General features: G+C 39.4%; 1 protein-coding gene across 6 annotated transcripts in view; it reads left to right on the top strand.

Moving 5' to 3' along the window:
* PAK1 (p21 (RAC1) activated kinase 1) overlaps positions 1–26273 on the top strand; it is a 155707-nt gene that overhangs the window by 29767 nt on the left and 99667 nt on the right. The window contains exon 1 of one of the 6 annotated variants that reach the window (XM_054437832.2): positions 21747–21856. The exons of the other annotated variants lie outside the window; for them this stretch is intronic. The gene's annotated coding sequence lies outside the window, so the exon portion shown is untranslated. Of the gene's footprint in view, positions 1–21746; positions 21857–26273 lie in introns of those variants that run through there. 6 annotated transcript variants of the gene reach the window in all.

The raw sequence follows: 26273 nt of genomic DNA, 5'->3' as shown, positions 1-26273 counted from the left end.
TGGTTGGTATGGGACCCAGGCATCGGGTGTTTTTTTTTTTTTTTTTTTCTTTTAAAGCTCTTCAGGTTTACATACCTGGTTGCAGCTCACTGGGTTAGGAGAATAAGAAGGAAACTGGATTCTTGTCCTTGCTGTGACCTTTTGGCCATTCCCTAAAACTTTCCAGTTTCAAGTACATCTTTTCTGAGAATAAGGAAATCTAGGTATATTATGTCTGAGAATAAAGAAATCTAGGTATATTGTGTCTAGCAAGTTCCATCTGTTTAATAACCATGGGTAAGTCGCTGGAATTCTTTTTGAGTCTCAGTTTGCTCATTTATAGAATAGAGATAATTGAAACTGCTCTCCAGTGTTGCTGTGACAATAAAATATTTGCAGATATTTCAAAATGCTTTGTAGACTCCAGAATACTATATACTGTAAATGTGAGGGATGTTTTATTTTCATTGACAGACAACTTGCTGAAGGTATCACAGCTGCTTGGTGCCCTAGACAGGTTCAGAATTCACACCTTCTGAATCTTTTAATTTTCTCATTAATTTGAACTGTGATTTTGCTTCCTTTTTCTTTTATTAAGTTGTACCTGAATGCCTTGTGTTTTGGATACTTCCAGATCCCTTGGTGTCATGAAAAGCTTACTGAATTAATGGAAAAAACCATGGTCTTTAGAGTTGCATGAATTTGAGGTTCAATCCCGGCTCCATTAATAACCAAATCATTTTAACCTCTTTAAGTTTCAGTTTTCCTATATGTTAAATGGAGTATTACATGGGAAATAATGTAAATGTACTTAGCATTTTGCTTGATACCTAATAAGCACTGGTAATTATGGCTTCTTGTTATTATGAGGGGCAGTAATAGAGGGGGATACTTACAGTTGGATAAGTGTTGTAGTAGAGGCCTTTCCATTTGACTTCACTGAGCAGAGCCATCTCCTTGTGGTGGCTGTTGGGAATGGGCTTGCTGGGGAGTCTTCCACAGTCTATTATAACAACTTTACTTTGTATAATTCTTTTTTTTTTTTTTTTAGAGACGGAGTCTCACTCTGTTGCCAGGCTGCAGTGCAGTGGCGTGATCACGGCTCACTGCAACCTCTGCCTCCTGGATTCAAGTGATTCTCCTGCCTCAGCCTCCGGAGACTACAAGCGTGCGCTACCACACCTGGCTAATTTTTGGATTTTTAGTAGAGACGGGGTTTTACCATGTTGGCCATGATGGTCTCGATCTCCTGACCTCGTGATCCACCCACCTCGGCCTCCCAAAGTGCTGGGATTACAGGCATGAGCCACCAGGCCCAACCTACTTTGTATAATTCTATACTGTTTTAGATACTTTTAGAAACTATTCTCATTTAATCCTCACAATAATCTGCAAGGAAGGTGATATCTCTGTATCTTCAATAAGGAAACCATGGCTAAGAGAGATGAAATGAATTGCACAAGGTCACCTTGTGAATAAGCAGCAGAGACTGTTGTTGTTTAAGGAGAAGCCCCAAGCCTTGAGGCTTTGGGTTTCATTTCAGCTGGACTTTTGGTTTCATAATGGGGGCTTTCTGATGTTAACCCAGGAAACCCTAGTTTGGTGGTTGTATTAGTTACCTATTGTTGTGTAGACAAATTACCTGCAAAACTAGCAGTTTTAAAAAAATAAACATTTATTATTTCACACAGTTTCTGAGGGTCAGGAATCTTCGAGTGGCTGGGCTGGGTGGTTCTGCTTCACTGTCTGTAATGGGGTTACAGCCAAACTGTTGCCCAGGACTGCAGTCATCTGGAGGCTCAAGCAGGGCTGGAATGAACTCCTTCCAAGTTCACTCATGCTGTTCATTGTTGGCCAGCCTCAGTTTCTTCCTGGCTGTTGGCTAAAAGCTTCAGTTCTTTGCCATGTGTGCCTGTCCATAGGGCAGGGCAGTTCACAGCATATCAGCCGGCTTCCTCAAAGAAGAAATCCGAGAGAGGAGAGTAATCAAAACAGAAGCTGCTGTGTCTAATGTAATCAAACTTCAGAAGTGACGTACCATCACTTCTGTTGTATTCTTTTCGTCACATAGACCAACCCTGTGGGAGAAGACTCTACAAGGATGCAAATACCAGGAGGCAGGGAACATAGGGTACTATCTTAGAGGCTGGCTACCTCCAAGTAGTGGTTTTCACAGTGGTAGAAAAATTTTGAGACCAGGCTATACATATCATGTATTAAGGAATTAACTTTAATAAACAGGTTAAGATTCTATTCCATGTTCCAGGCATGGTGGATATGAGGAGAATTCCTATATGTCTTTAAGGGATAGTTTCTGAGGATGAAGGGAGCAGGGATTCCTTCAGAAGCCTTCTGGGTCTCATTTTTCTACTATTAATTTTTGTAAGTTGGTAACACAACCATGCCTGTTTTACCAGCAACCAGACACTTTCGTGAGGGTGGGGAACACAAGATTTCTTTGCTATTGGGTGTTACCTGGTGATTTTGTCCTTGCAGGTCTGAGCATTTTGACTCTTACTTGTGGAGAAAATTAGCTGATGAAACTGTGCATCTCCAATACTTAATGCTTTTAAAAACTCACATTCAATTTTACATGATCATCTCAAAGGAGTAGTGATGAGATGGGAAATCAGCTAACCTTGAAGTCAGTACATCTGGGTTTGAGTTCTTGCTTTGCCACTAACTGACCATGTGATCCTAAGTCATGTTCTCTCTCTGGACTGTAGTTTCCTTAAGTATAACAGGGAAGTGTTAAACTAGAGTTTCAGGGCTTTGAAGTGGAGCCTCACAATCTACCTGGGTAAGGTTGGGAGGTGAGAAGAGGCTGAGGAAGTAGAACTTACCCACCTCCATTTCAGCCAGAGAAGCTCTACTTTTCATCTGTTGAAATATTGGCATTACTGTAAGATTTGATTGGAAAAAGAGGTGGAGAGACTTTGCAAAAAAGCTTGGAAACCACTGGATTGAGTGATTGAATTCTCAAAGGACTTCTCAGTGAAAAGAAATGGGTTGGCTTTTCTGATGCCGTTGAGCAAGGACTAGCCCAAGTGATATGGGATTACCCTCCTTTTTACAGATAGGATGGCAGAGAAATGGACCTAGATGTCTCAAAGAAACTTAGGCCTTTTCCTCACCTTCTTTCCTTTAGATTTTTTTTTTTTTTTAAACACAGTATTGGGAGAGATAGGCATTAAATACCGATGGCTGCATCTCCTGTCTCTAAGCTGATTGAAGCTTCTTCAGGAAAAGGATCCAGGTCTGCAGAGGTAAAGGCCTTCTCTTGAAAGGCAGAGTATGGAATAGGCCTCTTGGGAGAGGAGGGGGTCAAGTGAGTTAGCAGCAGGTGAGAAGGACTGGTCTTCTAAGTTGGCCTCTGCCTCCTTTGGATTATTTAGCTGTAAACATACTTTCCCTGGCCTATATGGATCCCCAAGCCCATCTATCTTTTGGAGAACAAACTAATGGAGGAGGTAGAGGTGGGAGGAGCAGGTAGAGGTGGGAGGAATTCAGATGAATCTTGCTTCCAGCGGCTTAGAAGGTCTCTTGTTTTTTGGTGGCTTCAATGCATATTGTTATTTCCCTTGCTGTATACAGCAGGTCTTTGCTAGCTGATTGAAGCTTACCTCTAATCATCTTTTCCCTACTGTCTGTTTTCTTTCTTTCCAAGTAAATATTCTATTTTGGAATAGAAGCCTGGAAATTAATGGTTTAGTAGAAAGATTCTAAGAGTTCTACTTAGAATCAGTAGAGGTGAGTCAAGTTCCAGGTTTTCTATTTACCTGTGTGACCGTGGGCAAGTTTTTTAACCTTTCTCAGTTTGTTTCCTCATTTATAAATTAGGATTGCTGTGAAGATTAAAGGATATAGGCATGTGAAGTATGGTACTTACCCTTATAGTAAGTGCCCTTATAGTAGGTGCTAAGTATTTATTATTATTTTTGTTCTTTATTTTTTTTATTTTTAGAGATGGGGGTCTCACTATTTTGCCTAGGCTGGTCTCAAAACTCCTGGCCTCACACTATTCTCCTGCCTCCTTCTCCTCAGTAGCTAGGATTATAGATGTGAGGCCCTGCACCTGGCTATTTTTGTTCTCGTATATTTGAAAGTTTAGGATAGATGCTAATTAAATTCTAAAAAATACCATTTTATAGCAGAGTAACAAAATCAGTACTGAAGAAATTTTTTAAATGATCTTGTCTGATATATTCATTTTATACTTGGAATTGGTACATTTTACACTTGGAACTGTTCAGGCTCAGAGCGAAGCAGTGAATGGTCCAACGTTACCCAGTTGGACCCACCAGGGATTAAGTTTATAATACCTGATTCTCCGATGTCAGGGGTATCTTAGACTAGTCTGGGTGACTGGGGCTGGATTAAATATACATACTAGGTTTCTAACTTTATGCTTTGAGGGCCATTAATTTGTGTGACCTGAGAGGCCAGTGGCTACCTTGAGCTTAGGTATTGCTGAGTAGAGCCAATCTTATACCTTCCCATTCTCCTGAGAAATTTTCCCTGATACAGACTCAGGCACCTGATGGTTCTTGACAATTTAAATTTCCTTGACAATTTAGTCCTCTTTCCCTCTCCATATGTTAAACCCAGAAAAGAAAAGGCAAGTACAGTATAGCCATGATGTCTCTGGAAGGGAATGACCCATTGTACTGAGGTAGAGACATAGAAGGAGGGCAGGAGAAAGGATAGGACCAGAAAAGTCCTTGGGTGTTTTTTTTTTCTCTAGAAGTCTGCTAAGGGTTATTCTTTCTGTAATTGTCTGAAAAGAGAATTGTAGAATATTAGGGACTGCAATTTCCCTTTAGGGGCATCTAACACAGCCTTTAACCCATGTTTGAATTCTCTCTTCAAAGTTCCTGTCAGGTAGTTTTCCAGTATCTGTGTACTTCCATGTTGGCGAGCCATGTACTTCTAGAAGCAGGCATTTTCTTGGTTAGATATTTTGGCTTTCATTTTTTATTTTATGTATATATATAATTTTGGCTTTTAAAACTAGAAGTAGAGCAGTTATTTTCTTGGTTAGATATTTTGGCTTTTTGTTTTTAAAAGCCAAAGCCCTAACTTTTAAAAGATAGAAGAGATAGCATGCTCCTCTATAGGGCTTCTAGTTATAAAACTAGAGTAGAAGCACTCATTTTCTTGGTTAGATATTTTGGCTTTTTCTTTTAAAAACTAAACTAAAGTTTAGTTTGGCTTAAAAGCCAAAGTCCTAACATTTAAAAGATAGAGGAGATAGCATGCTTTTCATGGCTTCGAATCACTGGCCTCTCACATGAGGAAACAGGCTTAGGCAAATGAAATGATGTATATCGGACCATTGGGTGTGACTCTTCCACTCTGCCTCCAGCTAAGAGAATCAGGCAAGACAGAGACCCAGGAGCTCAGTTCTAGAGCCTCAAATTCATCCTCATGTCTTCGTGGGTGAGTCGTTTTTATTAAAATAATTTATTTTTTCATGAGCTTGCAGAATGTACTAGTACTAGAAAGAAATTTACTGATCATATAGTCTATTTTAATCACCATTTTATAGATTAATAACTGAGTTCCAGAGACGTAAAGCCATCTGCCCAATGTCATACACAGAGATTCTGTGACAGAACTGAAGTTAGGACTGTGGTTTCCTGGTAGCAAGACCTAGATGTCTTTCCATAAACAGCTCTTTTAGAGAAGCTGTTACCAAGCTCTAAAACTATGTATTTTTAAGTGCCATGTGACCTGTGTACCTTGAGATTTCTATTGGGAGCAACAGCATTAGTTAAAATTACACAGATTTCGGTCTAAAAATATCAAGCTGTTCTTCAGCCTAACACGAGACGGTTAAGGGCTCCATCCACAAACATTTATAGAGCACCTAAAGAAGCCCATTGTCTGTTTTGGAGGTAAGCCTTTGATACAGTTTGGATATGTGTCCTGGGTCCAAATCTCATGTTTAATTGTAATCCCTAATGTTGGAGGTGGGGACTGGTGGGAGGTGGTTGGATCATGGGAATGGATTTCTCATGAATGGTTTAGCACTATCCCCTTGGTGCTGTTCTCATGATAGTGAGTGAATTCTTATGAGATCTGGTTGTTTAAAAGTGTGTGGCACCTCTTGCACCCCTCTCTCTTGCTCCTGCTTTGGCTATGTGACGTGCCTGTTTCCCTCTTTACCTTCTGCCATGATTGAAAGTGTCCTGGGGCCTCCCCAGAAGGACAGGTCCTTGGGAAGGTATTTTAACTGGGGAGGGTGGGGACAGAGGCCAGCGCTGTGTTTGACCTCTGATGATGCTGGAAAAGAAATAGATGTTGTTTTCAAACTGGGTAGTCCAAGGAGAAGAGGGAGAAGGAGAGGAAATGCTTGTGAGGTACCTGAGACATATTGTTGAGTTAGCTCTTGGAAGCAGCACAAGTCTGGGAATCAGGAGACCTGAGTTCCAATGCTGGCTTTCCTATTGAATATCTATTCTTTTGTAGATTACTTGCTCATTCTAAGTCTTGGAGATATCTAAAACATTTATACCTATCTAATAAAGTCTAGAAGGGAGATTCATATACTCTTAAAGAGTTCAGAGGAGTTCACGAGAGAACTTTTGTTTGATTTGCTTAGTCTGTATTTGAATTTCTCTATCTTAGTACTGTGTATATTTTGGACCACATAAGTCTTTGGGGAGTATGGGGCTGTCCTGTGCATCATAAGATGTTTAGTTGCATCTCTGTCCTCTGCCTGCTAGATGCCAGTAGTGGCTACCTCTTCCCCAAGACATGACAATAAAAAACATCTCTAGACATTGCCAAATGTCGCCTGGAAGGCAAAATCAACTTTTGTTGAGAACCAGTGGTCTGTATTCATGGGAATTGTGGGGACAGCTAAAAGATAAAATTAATAATATTATTATAATCTTATTTAGCACTCACTGTGTACCAGACACTGTTCTAAGCCTTTATTTAATCCTCATAATAATCGTATAAGTTAGGTACTCTTACTATCACTGTTTCACAGATGAGGAAATTGAAGGAAAGTAAGGTTAAGTGAATTAATAGCAGTTAATGTTTTTCTAAGTATGTGTCAGGGACTGTGCTAAGTACCTGACCTATATGTTATCTCATTTAATCCTTACAATCACTCTGTGAAGTGAGTTCTGATGTTATCATTGTTTTACAGATGGGAACAGATAGGCATAGATCTGTTGTGTGCCTAACCTGCTACTGAATGTTGAGGGCACACTAGAGTAAATGATTTACTTCTTTATCTTAATGATTTAGTGTTATTATCCCAATTCATTGTTTTAGTTTCCAGATGACTTTTTCCGATTTTATCCTCAGAACAATACTGTGAAATAGGTAGTATCATCCCCATTTTCTAGATAAAGAAACAGACTCAGAGAGAGAAAGAGGCTTGTGTAAGATCTCATAGTAACTGATGCAACTGACTGGCATCTGTTGCGCATTTTAGTTTATTTGTGATTGACCATGATGCTTCCAGCTATACTAAGAAGCAAGCAGTCAGGTGACATACTGTACAACAAAGAAATACTGAGTCCCTGTTTGTGATGGAGGGAGAGCTGAGAGAAGCTTCTTCTGATATGTAATTTGGAGTTTGCTGGTGAAGTTTTCTTCTGCATATGTGCTTTCCCACGCACATCTTACTTCCTGATTGGCACTGGCTGTGTATCACAAGTTGTAATTATGTTATAATTAGATTGTTTATTTCTTTAACATCTGACTTCTGCAGTGTTCTATCCTATAAGTTACATAGATGTCGGACTCTGTTTTGTTCACAATATTCCAGCACAGTGTCTTGCATGCAGTAGTCACTTTATGAAAATTCTGAATCAGTAGGCACATGAGAGGTAATTAAGAGAGAGAGATAAATTGACTTAGTCAAGATTATATAGCAGTTTGGTAGCAATTCTGGGACTAGATCTGATTTTTTCTATCCTTAAGCCCAGAATTCTTTGTACAACATAGTGCTGCTTGCCACATGCCTATCATGATTAGAGCTATGATTTTGCTCTGTGGTCTTAGGCAAATCTGTTGGTTTTCTTTTCTGTAAACAGAAGTATTAAACAGCGTTCTTTTCTCCTTCCCATCTTTGGTTGCCCACCAGTGATATCCTGGTGTGGCCTCCAACCATAGAATAAGTGTCTGCTGAGAAACAGGGAGACCTTACTCTCCCTGCCAACCTGGAACTGGGAATCATGTTATTTCTCCTGAACATCTTCCTATTTCAGTGGTGATGTGGTGGTCATGGTCTACCGATTGAAACAGAAAGCAGAGTTTGGATTATAGGGGAAGAAGGCAGTTGGAGTAGCTACTTTAACCCTTTATTCAGAACTGCTCTCTGAGTGCCTATGTACACATACTCTAGTGCCTTCTTACTCTTCATTGTAAACAGTGGGGTCTGCTCATTTTCCCTTTAGTTTGTTGGAAAAACACACAAATCTACTTAAATTAGTTGAGGAAAATGTTCTCTTCCATTTTCAGTTATTTTGTTCAGTAATACTAGTGATAAGGGATGTCTATTAAGAGAAAATATGTGGGCTGGGCGCAGTGGCTTACGCCTATAATCCCAGCACTTTGGGAGGCCGAGGCAGGCGGATCACGAAGTCAGGAGACCAAGACCATCCTGGCTAACATGGTGAAACTCCGCCTCTACTAAAAATACGAAAAAAAAAAAAAAAAGTCAGGCGTAGTGGCGGGCGCCTGTAGTCCCAGCTACTTGGGAGGCTGAGGCAAGAGAATGGCGTGAACCCGGGAGGCGGAGCTTGCAGTGAGCCGAGATCGCACCACTGCACTCCAGCCTGGGGGACAGAGTGAGACTCCGTCTCAAAAAAAAAAAAAAAAGAGAAAATATGTGTCTCTGGAAATTAGCTATATGCAAAGCACTTCCATGTCTGTTTTCTTACGTAATCTTCCAGCCACCCTGCGAAGGCAGGGATTACTATTTTTATCCTAACTTTACAGAGAAACTAAGGTTCAGTGTGAAGTCATGATCATATAGATAGTGATAGACCAGGATTTGACCTCGACTTGACTGACCTTTAAGTCCAGTGGGTATTCTTGCCATTCTACCGTAGTTGTGTATATGTGTATGGGTACGTTTAGCAGCTTTATTGAGATAATTCACATACCATAAAATTCACCTACTTAGAGTGTATACAATTCAGTGTTTTTTTTCTTGTTTCCAGTGGGGTTTTAATTTCAATTTTTTTTTTTTTGTATATTCACAGGGTTGTACAAGTACTACAATCTAGTTTTAGAATATTTTGTCTTGGCTGGGCATAGTGGCTCATGCCTGTAATTCCAGCACTTCGGGAAGCTGAATCAGGAAGATCCTTTGAGCCTAGGAGTTTGGGAACCAGACTGGGCAACATAGGGAAACCCTGTCTCTACAAAAAAAAAATTTAAAAATTATCTGGGCCAGACCTGGTGGCTTATGTCTGTAATCCCACCACTTTGAGAGGCCGAGGTAGGCAGATCTCTTGAGCTCAGGAGTTGGAGACCAGCCTGGGCAACATGGCAAAACCCTGTCTCTACAAAAAATGCAAAAATTAGCCGGGCGTGGTGGTGCATGCCTGTAGTCCCAGCTACTCGGGAGGCTGAGGTGGGAGGATCAGTGGAGCCCGGGAGGCAGAGGTTGCAGTGAGCAGAGATCATGCTGCTGCACTCCAGCCTGGTAATAGAGTGAGAACCTGTCTCAATAAATAAATAAATAAATAAAATTAGCTGGGCATAGTGGCGTGTCCCTGTGGTTTCAGCTACTTGGGAGGCTGAGGTGGGAAGATCGCTTGAGCCCAGGAGGTTGAGGTTACAGGTGGGCCATGATAGTTCCACTGCTCTCCAGCCTGGGGGTGACAGCAATACCCCATCCCCCCTCCAGAAAAAAAAGAAAAAGAATATTTTGTCCTCCTAAAAGAAACATGGGTGTTGTAATGTGTGTTTTTCATTTTATTGCTGAGTAATATTTGGCAATATTTTTTGCTGAAAAATATTCTATTGTATGGAATTCTGTTTATTTCTATCTATGTAATTGTATTTACTGCTTAATTCTGTTGTATGGATATACCACATTTTATTTATTCCTGTATCAGTTCATGGATATTTGGGTTGTTTCCATTTTTTGGCTGTGACTAATGCTACTATGAACATTTATGTACATTTTTTGTGTAGATATATATTTTCATTTACCTTTAAGTATATATTTAGGAGTAGAATTGCAGGGTCATGTGCTAACTCTATGTTTAATTTTTTGAGGAACTGCCTGACTGTTTTCTAACGGGGCTGTACCATTTTACATTTCTACCAGCAGTGTATGAGAGTTCTAATTTCTCCACATCCTTGTAAATATGTGTTATTATCTTTTTATTTTAGGTATCTTAGTGGGTGTGAAACGGTATCTGTCTCATATGGTTTTGATTTGAATTTCCTTAAAGACTAATGATTTTGAGTATCTTTTCATGTGTTTATTGGCCACTTGGATATCTTCCTGGTACAAATGTCTCTTTAGAGCCTTTGTCCATTTTTAAATTGGTTTGTCTTTTTACTATTTATTTATTTATTTTTTGAGATGGAGTCTTGCTCTGTCGCCCACGCTGGAGTGCAGTGGTGCGATCTTGACTCACTGCAACCTCTGTCTCCTGGGTTCAAGTGATTCTCCTGCCTCAGCCTCTCCAGTAGCTGGGATTACAGGAGCGTGCCACCACGCCCAGCTAATTTTTTGTATTTTTAGTAGAGACAGGGTTTCACCGTGTTAGCCAGGATTGTCTCGTTCTCCTGACCTCATGATCCGCCTGCCTCGGCCCCCCAAAGTGCTGGGACTACAGGTGTGAGCCACCGCACCCGGCCTCTTTTTTACTATTATAAGAGTTCTTTATATATCCTGGATACAAGTCTCCTATCAAATATACGTTTTGCAAATATTTTCTCCAGTTTTGTGGATTGTCTTTTTACTTTCTTGATGACATTATTTATAGCACAGAAGTTTTTATTTTTGATGTAGTCCAGTTTATTTAGTTCTTCTTTTGTTGTTTGCTTTTGGTGTTATGTCTAAGAAACCATTCAGGGTCATGAATATTTACACCTATGTTTTCCTCTGAGAGTTTAATACTTTTAGCTCTTACAATTAAAGCTGTGATCCATTTTGAGTTAGTTTTTCCATGTGGTATGAGGTAGAGGTCAATTTTCATTCTTTTGCATGTTTATATCCAGTTGTTTCAGCACCATTTGTTGAAAAGACTATTCTTTCTTCGTTGCATTGTCTTGGCACTCTTGTTGAAAAATAGTTGACCACAAACGTAAGCATTAATTTCTTGACTGTCAGTTCCATTTAATTGATCTGTATCTCTATTCTTATGCCAGTACCATACTGTCTTGATTACTCTAGGTTTATAATCAAGTTTTGAAATTGGGAAGTGTTAGTCTTCTTTGTTTTTCTTTTTCAAGGTTGTACAAGTTTTACACTTCTGTTTTTCTTTTTGATGCTATTCTACTTTTTTTTTTTTAATTTCAGTTTTTGGATTGTTCATTGCTGTGTATAGAAATACAGTTGATTTTTGTATCCTGAAACCTTGTTGAACTTTTTAATTCCAACAGATTTTTTTTTTGGTGTTGATTCCTTAGAATTTTCTATATACAAGATTATGTCATCTGTGAATATAGATAGTTTTACTCTTTTTTTGAGATAGGGTCTCATTCCGCCACCTAGGCAGGAATGCAGTGGTGCAGTTGTAGTTCACTGCAACCTTGATTTCTTGGGTTTGAGCATTCCTCCAGCCTCAGCCTCCTGATTAGCTGAGACTACAGGTGCCTGCCACCACAACCAGCTAAACTGCTTTTTTTCTAATCTAGGTGCTTTTATTTCTTTTTCTTTTCTTTCTTTATTTCTTTTTTTTTTTTTCCCACCTAATTGCTCTGACTAGAACCTTCAGTACAATGTTAAATAGAAGTGGCAAAAGTGGACATCTTTGTCTTGTTTCTGATTTTAGGGAGAAAGCATTCAGTTTAGTATGATATTAATGTGGATTTTTCATAGATGCCTTTTATCAGATTAAGGAAGTTGCCTTCTATTCCTCATTTCTTGAGTATTTTTATTGTAAAGAGGGTTTCAGATTTTGTCAAATGCTTTTTCTGTGTCAACAGAGATAATTCTATGGCTTTTTCCCTTTATTGTGTTATTATGGGGTATTAATGAATTGATTTTTTGGATATTAAAACAACCTTGCATATCTGGAATCATTATGTCATACTACAATTACTTGTTGAGCACCAACTGTTTAAGCTTGTGGGAGTACACAGATGAGTAAGATGGGGCTATTCACTTTAATTGAGGAGACAAAAACCACACAGGCTTAAACTTCAGAGCACAAGAGTGGGATAAAGACAGTACCTTGTGTTGATGTGTGATAAACAGTTACCAAATGAACTTTAGAGTGACCTTATTTTAAGGCCATTCAGCAATTATAGGATTGGCATATTGTTACTTTTTGTGACTTCAGGTATATCCTTTCTCTTCTCCAGATATCAGCTTCACCATCTATACGTGGGTAAGTTAGACCTGGTGTTTAAGACCCCTTCTAGTTATGACATGTTGTGAAATTACTTGGCTTTTGTGGGGCTTCCTTCACTTAGGTCCTTATGAAGAGTGCCATTTTGGTAGCTCCAAGTAGCTAGAAAGATGAGTCTTCCTGTTCTGGTTCAGAGTGGGGGAAAGATGCTTTACTTCTTTCTTCGTTGGCCTTAACTGCACTCTCATCTCAGAGAGATGATTGCCTTCCATATCAGTCCACATTCTGGTGAAAGGGGTAACTCTTAAGAAAGACCATTTCCCTTAGCATCACATAAGTCCTACGAGAGGAAAAGACCACTGAAGAGGGTACTAGGAGTACATGTTTTTCAGGACTCAGCTATATATTTAACTCATTGTTAAACATTGGGTAGGTCAGTTCGTTCTGTTCATACTTCGGTTCCTTAGAGAATAACACTTCTATTGCATAATCTCTCAGGGTTGATATGAGACTTAAATTATATCCTAGATGAATACAAAGCTTTATATATTGGTTATTTGCAAAAGGTAGAGCTGCCTAATGTAGCAGAAATGCAAATTATCTTGTAAATGTTGTAAAATAATGCACATAATGTAGTAAATACTAGCAAAATTTTGCAAATAATGTAGCAAAGATGCACTAAATAAATCAGCGGTCCCCAACATTTTTGGCATTAGGGGCTGGTTTCAGGGAGGACAATTTTTCCATGGACTAAGCTTGTAGGGGTGGGGGTGGTTCAGAATGATTCAAATGCATTACATTTATCATTAGATTCTCATAAGGAACACACAACCTAGATCCTTCTCACATGCAGTTCACAGTAGAGTTTGCGCTCCTATCAGAATCTAATGCTGCCGCTGATCTGACAGGAGGTGGAGCTCAGCATTGCTCCCTTGCCCCCTTCTGTGAGGCCCAGTTCCTAACACGCCATGGTACTGGTCTTGGGAGTTGGGGACCCCTGAAATTAGTTACTACATTTTAGGCTCCTACTGTGTTTCTGGCACTTTTGATATGTGCTTTAAAGATTCTTTTCCTAACGCTTCACAACAATTATTTGTCCCCATTTAACAGAGGAGGAAATTCCAGTTCAAAGAGATTAAATAATCAGCCCAAGGGGAAGAGTCAGCAATCACAACTAGATCTAACTCTAGAGTCCATATTCTTTCTATTACATTTTTGCTGCCTTTTGGTAAAGAGATGTCTTCCTCTATCCCACTTGTTTTGAAAAGGTCTTGATAGTGTGGGTCACATTGGTCCATTTTAAGAAAGGATAAAATTTGCTTTTGTTGACAGCCACAGCTTGTCCCCACTGTCTAAACAGTACTAGACTTTGGAGGAGACAGTAGGTCTGAGACTAATTTAGTCCCTGGTTATTCAGACACTCATAGGACTGGGCCAAAATGGGAACAAGGACTCTTCGAATAGCAAGGTCATTATCTCAGTGTTGAAGGAACATTTGACGTTATTAAACTTTGTTCTCATCAAATGGGGGAGTCTGAAATATGTTTTTCCTCACCAAAAACCTGATGTCCTGTAAACCTCAGCCTGACTCACTTGAAGACTTGTTATCTTCTTTTTTTTTTTCTATAACCCCCGATATTTAATCACTACGAGACACATAACCTTCTAATTCTTAGAAGAGTATTTTCTTTGGCACCACACAAGCCCTATGTAGCAGGAAGGAAATATGAGGTTCAGAAGGAGTCTAGTCTCTGTCTTACCTTTAACTTCACTGTGTGACCCTGGAAAAATATCTTTCTTCTCTACTCCCACTGCTACTGCTGTATTCTAGATCTTCATCATCTGTTTTGTTTTTATTAAAATAATTTTAAAAATGATATCAAACTTAGTTTTTCTGGGTCATTTGAAAATGAGTTGCTGACATGACCCTCCATCAACCCCACATTATTTCCTACATAATAAGATGGTTGTGTAAGCACAATGCAACCATCAAAATCAGGAAATAAACACTGTTACATTACTATTATCTAATCCTCACACCCATTCAAGCTTTGCCAATTGTCCAACTGTCTTTTATAGCAAAAGAATACAGTTCAGAATCACATGTTACATTTAGAAGCTACATCTTTTTAGTGTCCTTGGTCTTTCCTTGACTTTGATAACCTTGACACTTTTGAAGATTACAGGCCAATTATTTTGTAGAATATCAGATATAGCAGGTGTTTTATAGAATGTCATCACCAGTCTTACGTTATTCTTCTTTGGTAGTAAATATTACAGAACTGGTGCTGTATTCGTTTCATTGCATCCTTTTAGATGGTAGTGGTTTTGGTTTGTCCCATGACTATTGATGTTCATTTCAGCATCTTGCTTAAGATGGTGTCTACCAGCCTTCTTCACTGTGAAGTTACTCTTTTCTCTTTTATAATTAATAAGTATTTTGTAGGCAGTACTATGTAAATATCCCTTTCCTTGCCAAACTTTCAATGTATTTAGTTATTTATATCAGTATGGACTCATTTTATTTAATGGGTAATAATCTATTGCTATTTGTTTTGGTGCTCAAATTCTCTTTGATTTGGCCAGTAGGAGCCAAATCAGAAGTTGGCTTCTGTCAACTTTTGATATGTCCCTATCATTCTTTGACTACTTCCTTGCTTTCTAGCCCAATAAGATGTTCTAGGTTCATCCTGTACTTTATACCAGCCAAGGAATCCTGGTTTGTTTTTTTTTTAGTGTTAAATGGCATTTAGAATCCAAAATCTGGTTCGTAGATAATGCTCATTGTTATTGGGCCATTGCTGCTCCCAGGCCTTCTTATAGACCTAATGAGGAAATGAGGTTCTGACACCCCCATCACAGGCTCTCCCTGCTGTGTGGATGCCCTCCTTATCTTGCTTGGGCTTCGGTACCCTATACCAGGGTGCTCTTCCATGACAACTCTTTCTTAACTGTGGTTGGCTTCTGACACACTACACCAGGGCACCCCTCTCTCCTGATATGGATGCCTTCCTTGCTATACTTAGACTATGATATTCCACACCAGTCCACCTCCCTGCCCCAAATGTGGATGCTCTTTTCACCCTGCTTGGGCTCTGATTCTCCTCACTAGACTGCTTGTCTCTTCCTCCCCCTCCTGATGGACTCACCCTGCTTAGGTCTGACCACGGTGTTGGGCTGCCCTCATCATCTCTTAACTAGACTTTTTTTTTTTCGAGACGGAGTCTTGTTCTGTCACCCAGGCTGGAGTGCAGTGGTGCGATCTCGGCTCACTGCAACCTCCGCCTCCTAGGTTCATGCCATTCTCCTGCCTCAGCCTCCCAAGTAGCTGGGACTACAGGCGTCCGCCATCACGCCCAGCTAATTTTTTTTTTTTGTATTTTTAGTAGCGACGGGGTTTCACCGTGCTAGCCAGGGTGGTCTCGATCTCCTGACCTCGTGATCCGCCCGCCTCGGCCTCCCAAAGTGCTGGGATTACAGGTGTGAGCCACTGCACCCCGCCTTAACTAGACTATTATAACACAAAGCCTCCTAACTGATCTCCTTGCTTTCAATCTTCTTATACCTTTCACATTTCTGCAAGTGATCATTCTAAAATATAAGTCAAATCATGCCACTGCTCTGCTTAAAAACATTGTAATAGTTCCCTTTTGCTTAGAGAATAAATTTCAAGTTCCTTGGGCTGTCATTCAAGGACCTCTAGTATCTGACCCAAAGGTACCTTTCTTCCTCATTTCTTATTAGTTCCTTGGTATACTGTGCACTCCAACTATGGCCAGTGGCTACTCCTTAGACATACCCCAGTATATTTACTCCTCTGGCTTTTTGCCTTTATCCTCTCCTCCGTCTGGCTTAGCCAACTCTCTTCTGATAAAATCCCTCTGTCTGATAAAATCCCTCAGAGTCCTAGTTCAGATGTCTGCTATGGATGTCAGAGCCTGAATACAGTGAGGAAGATAACTGTAAGAGGAAGGAATTACCTGGTGAAACCTCTCTGACCTCTATAGTCATAAACAGTCTCCTTTTTTTCTACTTTTGATGGAGTATTTACTTCATTCTCTCTCTTTTCACAATCAGCTGTTTACATATCTGTTGCCTCTGATTCATTGGCTGCTCCTTGAATGCACTCAACACAGGGCATTGCATCTAGTAGACACTCAGGGAATGCTGATGGAACTTGTCAAGGGAATGAATTTTGGGTGGTGAAGTTACCACAGCAGTGAATCTGTTGCTTTCATTTGAAGTCCATTCACAGGTCCCACTGAGGTCTGAGAGGCTCTGACTACAAGAAAGGGTTTGGAGTCTGGCATCCTTGGGTCTAGATATCTGCCCTGTGCCAGAGCTCTTTCTGAGAAAATGATACATTCACACTATTCTCCTCTTTAGTAAATTCCAAATATGTCTTTAAAAAAAAAATCTATACTGTCATAAATAAAATAATTCCTAGCTACAGGAATATAGGTATTTAAAGCTGCAAATAATAGCAGTGACATCATCCTACTAAAAAAGCCTGCCCCAAATTGTCTGAAGGCCAGCATTGTGATATGTGTCTCCTGACAGCCTATCCCTGCAGAGACCCTCAGTCTGTCTCTGCAGAGACACTTAGGCTGAAGTGTCAGCAAAGGAGGGTTTTAGACTTTCTCAGTGACTTACCAGTCTGCACTTTTTGGGGCTGTGTGGGAAGCATCACAGGCTAGGTTCCTTGTAGCATGTGGGGGTATCTAGAAAGATAGGAGGCTGTATTTCTTTAGATCCCACTACCAACCCCATTTGCTCCAGCCATAGCAGCATCTTGAACTTTTCTTGTTCTGCTCATTCATTCTTCCAGGGCTTTGTCCAGGTTTTCTTTTCTACCCTGAGATTGAACTGTCTGATTTCAAAGCCTAGGCTCTTTTGTGTTTCATAATCATAGCACCGAATGTTTTTTTTTTCTTTTCTTTTTTTTTTTTTTTTTTTTTTAAGATTGCTCATTTTTGCTTTTCCTGTCAGGTTTTCAGTCTCATTAAAATAATTTCTAAATTGAGATCAGAATATTTTCTAATATACAGATTCAATTTTTGCCTCCACAGGGGTTGAATCAAGGTATACTTACCTACAAGGCTAACTCTTATTTTGATTTGGCCTGAGACACAGTAGAATGTTCCCAATTTAAGATTAGCACTATTCCATCTGCCTGGTGCTAATTGAAACTGAAGAGGAAGGAAAGCTTTTATTCTATAATTGTTTGGAGAGCAGCATGGAAAACTCCTTAGAATGTGATGAACCTGATATTTTCTAGTTTTATAAGCTTTGGCAAGTGTTAAGCTCTCTGTGCCCCGGTTTTCTTGTCTGTAAAATGAGAGTAATAAAGCCAATTTTTAAAGGGCTGTTATTAGGTTAAATGATACGATTCTTGCAGGGTTGACTCTGGTTTTGACTTTGTCACCAACAGTGGGAGGTGGGAGTCATCAACCTAAGCATTGTCCCTGGCTTAGTATATGCCATAATTTCACACTAAAGCTACGTTTACTCCCATTATCTTATATAACCTTTATATTGTGATCAGAGAAAAAAAGATGGTGGTGGTGTTCCCATTTGTCAAATAAGGAAATTGATACTCAGAGAAGTTGAGTGGCTTGTCTGAAAACAGAGACCTCTGACTCCTAGTCTGAGACTCCTTTTGTTCTTAACAAGTCTTAGGAGAGGGCTGTGTGGTGTAAAAAAAAAAAAAAAAAAAAAAAGGCCTTCAATTGAAAAGTCAAGAATGGCCTTGGTGCAGTGGCTCAAGCTTGTAGTCCCAGCACTTTGGGAGGCTGAGGTGGGAAGATTCCTTGAACCCAGGAGTATTTTTTCTTTTTCAGAAACAGGGTCTTGCTCTGTCACCCAGGCTGGAGTGCAGTGCTATGATCATAGCCCACTGTAGCCTTGAACTTGTGGGCTCAAGCGATCCCCCGCCTTAGCCTCCCAAGTAGCTAGGATTATATGCAGAAGCCACTGCACTAAGAATATCTTGATTTTATAGTTTTAGCTAGGATAATTTGGGAAAGTCAACTCAGTTTCTACTTTATTTAAACAGAAATATGAATTATTCTTCTTAACTCACTTTGGCAAATAATTATGGAGCATTTACTATGCCTTACACGGTGCTAGGCCTGTCCCTTCCCTCAAGCTGTTTATACTTCACTAAGGATAAGAGATACAGATAATTAGTTTAAGTGAAAAGAGTTATAACAAATGTGTATGTGGCAGAAGATAATGGTGGCTGTGGTGGGAGTGGTCCAGGAGGATGCCACAGAGATAGCCGTGGGGCTGGGCATTGCTTCTGAGGAGAAATCTCAAAGGAGGGTATGTAAGAATTAATTGGATAATGAATATGAATGTGCTTTGTTAGTTGCCACATAAATGCAGCTTTTTACAACTGTCAGTTCTTACAGAAGGTGCCTCTTTTCTAGAAACCTTGGCTGACCGAGTAGAACACCATAGTTGGAGTCCAAACTTAATTAAAGTGAGAAGAAAGATTTTAGTAGATTGGGATTTTATTAAAAAAAAAAAAAAGCAAAAGCCTGTATCTGAAGTTTTTGGAATCCAGGAGTCCTTAAAATGGGGTGTGTATGCCTATTAAAATTGTCTTCTACTTTGATGACACAGTGGACCTCAGCTACTTTTGAGTTTATAAAAGACTTATTTATTATCACTTAAAAAAAAGCCACTTGTGCTCCTGCAGCATTTTAGATATTTAAAACAGCCTTGCAAACAAGTATGTATCCTGGGGAATAAAATGAATCAGGACAAGACAAACAGAAATTGGGCGGCTGAGCCAAAATATATGTAATGTTTTTATTTTTTATATTTGGGTTCAGTAGATGTAATTATTGAGAGCTTTCTATGTGCTAGGCTTTGTATGAAGTACTGAGGGAACAGAGATGAATGAAGCATTTCGTAAACAAGGGGACATATAGTCTGACTGGAGATATAAGACATCTGTGGTAAGTGATAAGCATTTTTATGAGATACTCTAAGATCTTAAAGGTGGAGGACCTCCTCAAGCCATTGGGTGAGGACTGCATCAGAGATGGCAAGTTAGAGGAGAGGACACCTGAAGATTAAAAGTTTTGGAGGAAACAGAAGGGAATAATGGGAGATAAGTGTGTTCTATGCAGTGGTAATAGCTTGAAGAAAGGCACCAGGATTTAAATAGTACCTGGTACTTAAAGCACCTACAAATAAGAGAAACATTCCTCAGAATTTAATGCTGGAGTGTAGTAACTGATAAGACTTTGTATATTGTCCCCTTTTTGAAGAGATAGAACATTTTTAGTTAGTGGTAGTTATAAGATTTTAGAGTGGAACATTTGTTTTTACTGTACAGTATTTTGTGTTCCCCATTTTATGAGTCTCATTGAGGCAAAGATGCCATTCCCTAAAGGAAATAATTTAGATACTTGCTTCCCAAGCTTCCTTGCTTCTGGGGCATAGGCAGTGACCTAGGTTTCACCAATCCGATATGCCCAGACCACACTTGGATTTAGCACTTAAAGACATGAGAGAGAAGGTAACGGGAAACTAACTTTCTTTTTCTGATGGCAGAAGCAGTACCATCCCCTGCAAGGTTGGGTTCCTGGCACTGAAGTGGCATTGTTGTTTGTGATTGCTGCACAGAGGTTGAATTCTTGATCCAGAAGTGACAGTGGTACTCATTCTAGCATGTAATGATGAGAAGTAGCTGCAGTGGTTTCCTCATTGGACTAGTTCTGCAGTGTAACTTTGTGCTTTATTCTGGAAGTTTAGCCTTAAGCCTATTTTTCCAAACTTCACCAAATTTTGTGAGCCACCCAATATTCTTTCAGTACATTGATTTTCACTAGACTCAGATTTTAAATTGATTTTCACCAGACTCAGAGTCTGGTGCTTACATCTAAGAATCCTTTGAGTCAGAGGTCATCAGACTACAGCCTGTGGGGCAAATCTGGCCCCATTGCCTGTTTTTGTAAATAAAGTTTTGTTGAAACATAGCTACACACGTTCATTTACATATTGTCAGTGGCTGCTTTTGTGCTACAAAGGCAGAGTTGAGTTGTTGAGACAGAGATGATAGGGCCTGCAAAGCCTAAAATATTTACCATTTGGCCTTTTGCAGAATTTTCCAACCCCTACTTTAAGTAATAATGGTTGTCCCTTAACAACACTGAAATGTTTCCTTCATGAGACAATGAGTATTAGTTTGAGTTTCACCCATTTTTCTTAAATTTTGGTTTTGGCTTCCAGGATGCTCAGAGCAAAATTTGGTCATGAATTGCAAAGCATGAGTGTTGGTACTATGTTGTAATTGTCTCCTGCTTTATTACCTGTGTTCCACTGATGATTACTGTTGTCCTAAGGGGTGTGTGTGTGTGTGTGTGTGTGTGTGTGTGTGTGTGTGTGTGTATTTGAAAGCAACTTGAAAGCCATTTTTGAAGTAGACAGGTTATATTCTTATTCCGGTTTTTTTTTTTTTTTTTAAAGAACTTGGAAAGAGTGATCGCCTGCCTTATTGGGAATATATCAAATTGTGAAGAATATTCTCAGTCTTCCTTTCATATCTATCTAGTATTGTCTTAATTTGCTCAGATCTTTTTCATTCTTATGCTAATAAGAGGAATTTATTTATGGTTAGAGACCAGTGGCTAATAAGGAATCAATGTTTTAGACTAGTAAGAAGCATCTTTTTCTTGATTCTCTAGTATGCTTCTTGTTTGTATCAATTAGAAATATTTTCAGCTGTAAGTAGTAGAAAACAGTGATTTAAAATATAGGAATTAATTTTCCGGAGGGAGGGGATTGGTTGCTTGTATAGGGTGGGATACAATGCCATTTAGAACCCAGGCTCTTTCTGTTTTTCTACTCTGCCAGCCTTTTCCACTCTGCCACTCTGCCAGCTACCGAGTGCGTGCTTTCCATTCTTGTACTTATGACCTCAAGGTTACGAGGCTACTGCAGCTCCAGAAAGAATGTTTGAGAAAGGAAGAAAGGGGCGGAAAGGCAGAATTAGCACTCTGCCTGTGTTCTATTTTATAATTAAAGCAACCATTTCCCCAGAATCCTTAGAAACTTACTGACTAGAACTTTGTCACATGGACATGCCCAACTTTAAAGGAGGCTGGAAAAATGAGTGTTTAATTGTCTCATTACTTTCCTGGATAAAATTAGGGTTGGCAAAATTGGCAAGGATGAAGGGATGAATGGATATTGATTAGGGATTTGAAAGTCATTTGATTTTAGTGACTTTTTTTTTTTTTTTTTTGAGACGGAGTCTCGCTCTGTCGCCCAGGCTGGAGTCCAATGGCGCAATCTCGGCTTACTGCAACCTCCGCCTCCCGGGTTCAAGTGATTCTCCCTGCCTCAGCCTCCCAAGATTACAGGTGCCCGCCACCATGCCCGGTTAAGTTTTGTGTTTTTAGTAGCGATGGGGTTTCACCCTGTTAGCCGGGCTGGTCTCAAACGCCTAACCCCAGGTGATCCACCCGCTTCAGCCTCCCCAGAGTGCTGGGATTACAGGCGTGAGCCACTGCGCCCTGCCTTTAGTGACTTTTTAATATGGTTTTAAAAAATGTATTTGTACTCTGTATGATTTTATAAAAATGTGTGCTGGTGCCTGTGTTTTATTGGAGCTACCTCATTTTGGGCTGGAGATATAGTAGCAAATGAGGAGATATATACTACCTTTTCAGTCTAGAGGTAAAAATAAATACTATCAAATACTTTCAGTAAATTGGATAAGTGTTTGGGACTTCTCTAAGGGCCATATTTAGGAGTCATTAAATCTGTTTGAGGGATTATAGGAAGCCTTCATAGAAGTGGTGACATTTAAGCTGGGTCCTAAAGGATAAGCAAAGGGAGGAAAACTTACGGGATTATGCAGTAACTTGTTGCTGTATCTTCCCTGCTGAGGGGTTGATTGGCAATGTTAATACCTCAGAGATTGTCCATTTCATTATTAGATACCTCTGATTATTATAATGTTCTTATAGAATTCTCCATTTCTTCCTCCCTTCCCCTGTCTCTCTTTTTGGTTGGGAGGGCAAAAGGTGATTTGTATGACATGATGAGAGGAGAACTCTTGGACAATTACTTTAGGCCACTCTAAGACTGCATCCACATTCCTTTCCTATCCTTCAGGATTCTCTGTAGTTTTTTTCTGACTGGTCTTTCTAGCTCCATTTATTCATTCATTCCTTCATTCAGCCGTTACTTATCTATCACCCACTGTTTGCAAGGAATAGTTCTGAGGTCTGGAGATAAAGACAAAGTCTTTGCCTTTGTGGAGCATATGTTCCATTGGAGGGAGCCAGCCAATAGGCAAATAAATGTCAGTTGATGATAAGTGCCAGGATACAAATAAAGCAGGATAGGGTGGAATAAAGGGTGCTGATAAGAGTAGAGGGGGATTTTAAAATCATTTTATAAAGAATGGTTAAGGAAGAATTATCTGATAAAGTGACATTTCAGCAGAGACTTGAAGGAAGACAGGGAATAAGCCATATGGATATCTGAGGGGAAATGTGTTTTCAGGCATAGTCACCATAGGGTACAAAGGCTTGGAGGAGAGAGTGTATATAGCCTGTTGGAGAAAGCCTTGGTGCCTGGAGCAGAGTGAGTGAAGTGGGGAAAAGTCGGAGATAAGGTCAGTGAAGTAGCAGGGTGAGATGAGGGGAGGAGGTAGAGGAAGGTAAGATCATATAAGGCCTTGTATGTCTTTGTAAGGACTTTGGCTTTTACATTGAGATTGGGGAAGCCACTGGAAGATTTTAAGCAGAGGAGAGTGATGTGATCTGAGACATATTTTAAATAGATCACCCTGGGAGGCAAGAATGAATCAGTTAAAAAGGATGTTGTAATATTCTAGGTCAGAGTTTCCCAACAATGGCGCTATTGACATGTTGGGCAGGATAATTCTTTGTTATGAGGGGATATACTATGCATTCTAGGATGTTTAATAGTATCCCTGGCTCCCACTTACTAAATGCCAGTAGCACTTACCCAGTTGTTTTAATCCAAAATTTCCCTAGACATTGCCAAATATCCCCTGGGGAGCAGAGCAAATCTGTCCTCCCCTCCCCAGCTCCTCTTCACCCCACTATTGAGATCCACTGTTGTACACAAAAGTTGCTGATGGTTTGGACCAAGGTGATAACAGTACAGGTGATGAGAAGTAGTTGGACCGTAGATCTGTTTTGAAGGTATAGTTGATAGAATTTGCTGATGGATGCCTGTGGGGGCTGATAGACAAAAAGTAGAGTAAAAAATCAATCAGATTTTTGGCTTAGTAACTGAAAGAGTAGAATTGCCATTTATTGAGGGGTGAGGGGAGGAAACACCTGAAGGAGGAACAGATTTTTGACCTGTTAAGTCTGACAATCAGTGGCACAGCTTTGTCTCCTATTGTCTTTAAAAATGCTTTTCTTTTTGAGGGTAAGAACTAGGTCATGTCGTCTTTGCATCCATAGTGACGAACATTGTGTCTGGCATGTAGAATATGTGCAATAAGTGGTGAATGAATGATGAGATTATTTACTATTTCCAAGAAGGACCAAGTTATTTACTATTTCCTAAACCTTTCATACTTTTTTCTCCTTTGGGCCTTTGTTTTTGTGATTCACTCAAGGGAAATCTCAATAGCTCTATGAAAATTTTACTCCTTCTTCAATACCAACCCAAATACTGCCTCTTCCATGAACCTTTTCCTAGTTCTGCAGGTATAATTAATGTCTCCTTTCTCTGCACTTCTTTGCCTTGTTTGAAATTCAAGTATACTTCGACTTATGACTGGTTGCTTTGACTTATGACTGACTGCCACTAAATAGATATATTAATACCTTTTTTTCATTTCCATCTTTCTTTTGCTTGTTTCTTTACTTACAGTGTTTTTATAAGCTACTATTATTATTTATTTTATACTCCACCTCATATCTAGATCTAAGAAGCTCTAGATCATCATTACTGAAAGTATACTCCACAGAAAGTGACCTTAACAGGCAATTGGCCTCACCATCTAATTACTACAAGAAAAAATTTCATCTCAGATGTTGTTTTAAATCCAACATCATCATTGTTGACTGATTTCCTTGTACATTTAACTGGTTGTGTCAGGAGATTTATAATTTTCACTTAGTACACATATTGTTTTAAAAGTTATTTGTGGTTGCAAAAGAACCCAATAAAAATAATGATTTTCAAATCCTTTAGGCACTTGAATCACACTAGTCATCAGTTATAAGCTATTAGATTGAAAGCTGTAGTCTCCAAACAAAACCAAATTTTTGAATGATTATTGATTATTTGCTTTTATAATAGAGTTAGCAGGAGTTGCAAACTCATATGCCTACAGAGGAGAGATAAGTGACTTAAAAAGGCCTGGTTAGGCTTAAGATGACTACAGAGACAAAACATTGCTGGCCAAGGTCCATGGCTTATAAGAATAATTTGTTAATTATTTACTTTGAAAACCAGAGGACTATTTAAATGAAAGGAGTTATTGCACTTAAAACATGTTAACTGCTAACTTGTGTAACTTCAGCACGTCATTTGAGATCTCCAGGATTTAATTTCTTTGAATGTACAGAGTCATCTCTAAAGTTGCTTTTACCTCATTTGATTCTGTTAGTAATAAATAAAACTGCTGGCATCTCACCAGTATGCCTCAATTGTGTTTCATCAGCGGGAACTAAACTTAGCCAAGTTTCCTATAGCAGCACCCACCATTGAAAGAGAGAGACAGTGTATTAGCCAGCCAGTTAACTTTGGTAACCAAACCAGCGTTTGGTTTTTCAGAACTGAAATCTAAAATAGAAGATGTTTGAATTTGATCCTTCCTGCTGAAGATATTAGTGGTTCTGCCTAATACTGTACATAGATGTTTTGTTGTTTCGTCTACCTGGTCCTATTATTTGGTTCAGTCATTTTTCTAGTGCAGCACTTTTTAGTTTTGTATTTGCCAACTTCCCCTATTATGGTGATTTCCTGGAGACGTAGGCCATTTCTAGGTCATCTTTAATCCTCAAAACCTGGAACAGGCAAGAGCACATGACAGATGTTTGAAAAATGTTTGAAGAGAGGCATACTTATTAGCTTTGTAGGTGATAAAAACTGAAAGAGAAAGCAAATATTTAGATGAGTAAGCTTGGAATGATGGGCTGAAGCCAACAAGATGAAATTTAAGAGGAAGACAATGAAGTTCTGCATTTTAAGTCTCAAAAGAAATGGCAACATATGGGCAGACTGGAGGAGACTTAGCATGATGCTATTCTTATGAAAATGGTGGTTTTGGCTGCTGAAGCTCAATGTCAGCCAAAGGCATTGCAGTGGATAAAAATCTAATGCAACTTCAGACTGAATTATTGGAAGTATTAAGTACAGTTAAAGGAGGTGATAGTTCCACTATGTTTTGCAAGGAACAGACTGCACTTAGAGTATCATGTTTCCCTCAGGGTACCAGGCAGTAAGAGGATCATTGCAAACAGGACTCTATTTAGTGGAGGGTGCTCTAGATCATCATTACTGAAAGTGTAGTCTGAACTGTTCCCAGCCCACAATGAGATAAGCATAGAAATTGAAAGTACTTAGAAATCTTTATAGCAATTTGTCAGAGTAATTTTATGTCTAATGAATCTAATAAAAAGGAAGATGAACTTTATCTTTTATGTCTTTGTTTCTTTCTCTTTTTTTGCTTGATACTTTTTTATTTTAATGTATTTTATTTTTTAGAGCAGTTTTAGGTTTATAGAAAAATTGTGTAGAAAATGCAGAATCCGGCTGGGCGCAGTGGCTCACGCCTGTAAT

This window comes from Pongo pygmaeus, chromosome 9, assembly GCF_028885625.2.
Source record: "Pongo pygmaeus isolate AG05252 chromosome 9, NHGRI_mPonPyg2-v2.0_pri, whole genome shotgun sequence".
NCBI lineage: Eukaryota > Metazoa > Chordata > Mammalia > Primates > Hominidae > Pongo > Pongo pygmaeus.
The sequence above is the reverse complement of the archived record's forward strand: the minus strand, read 5'-3'. Positions and strand labels throughout refer to the sequence as shown.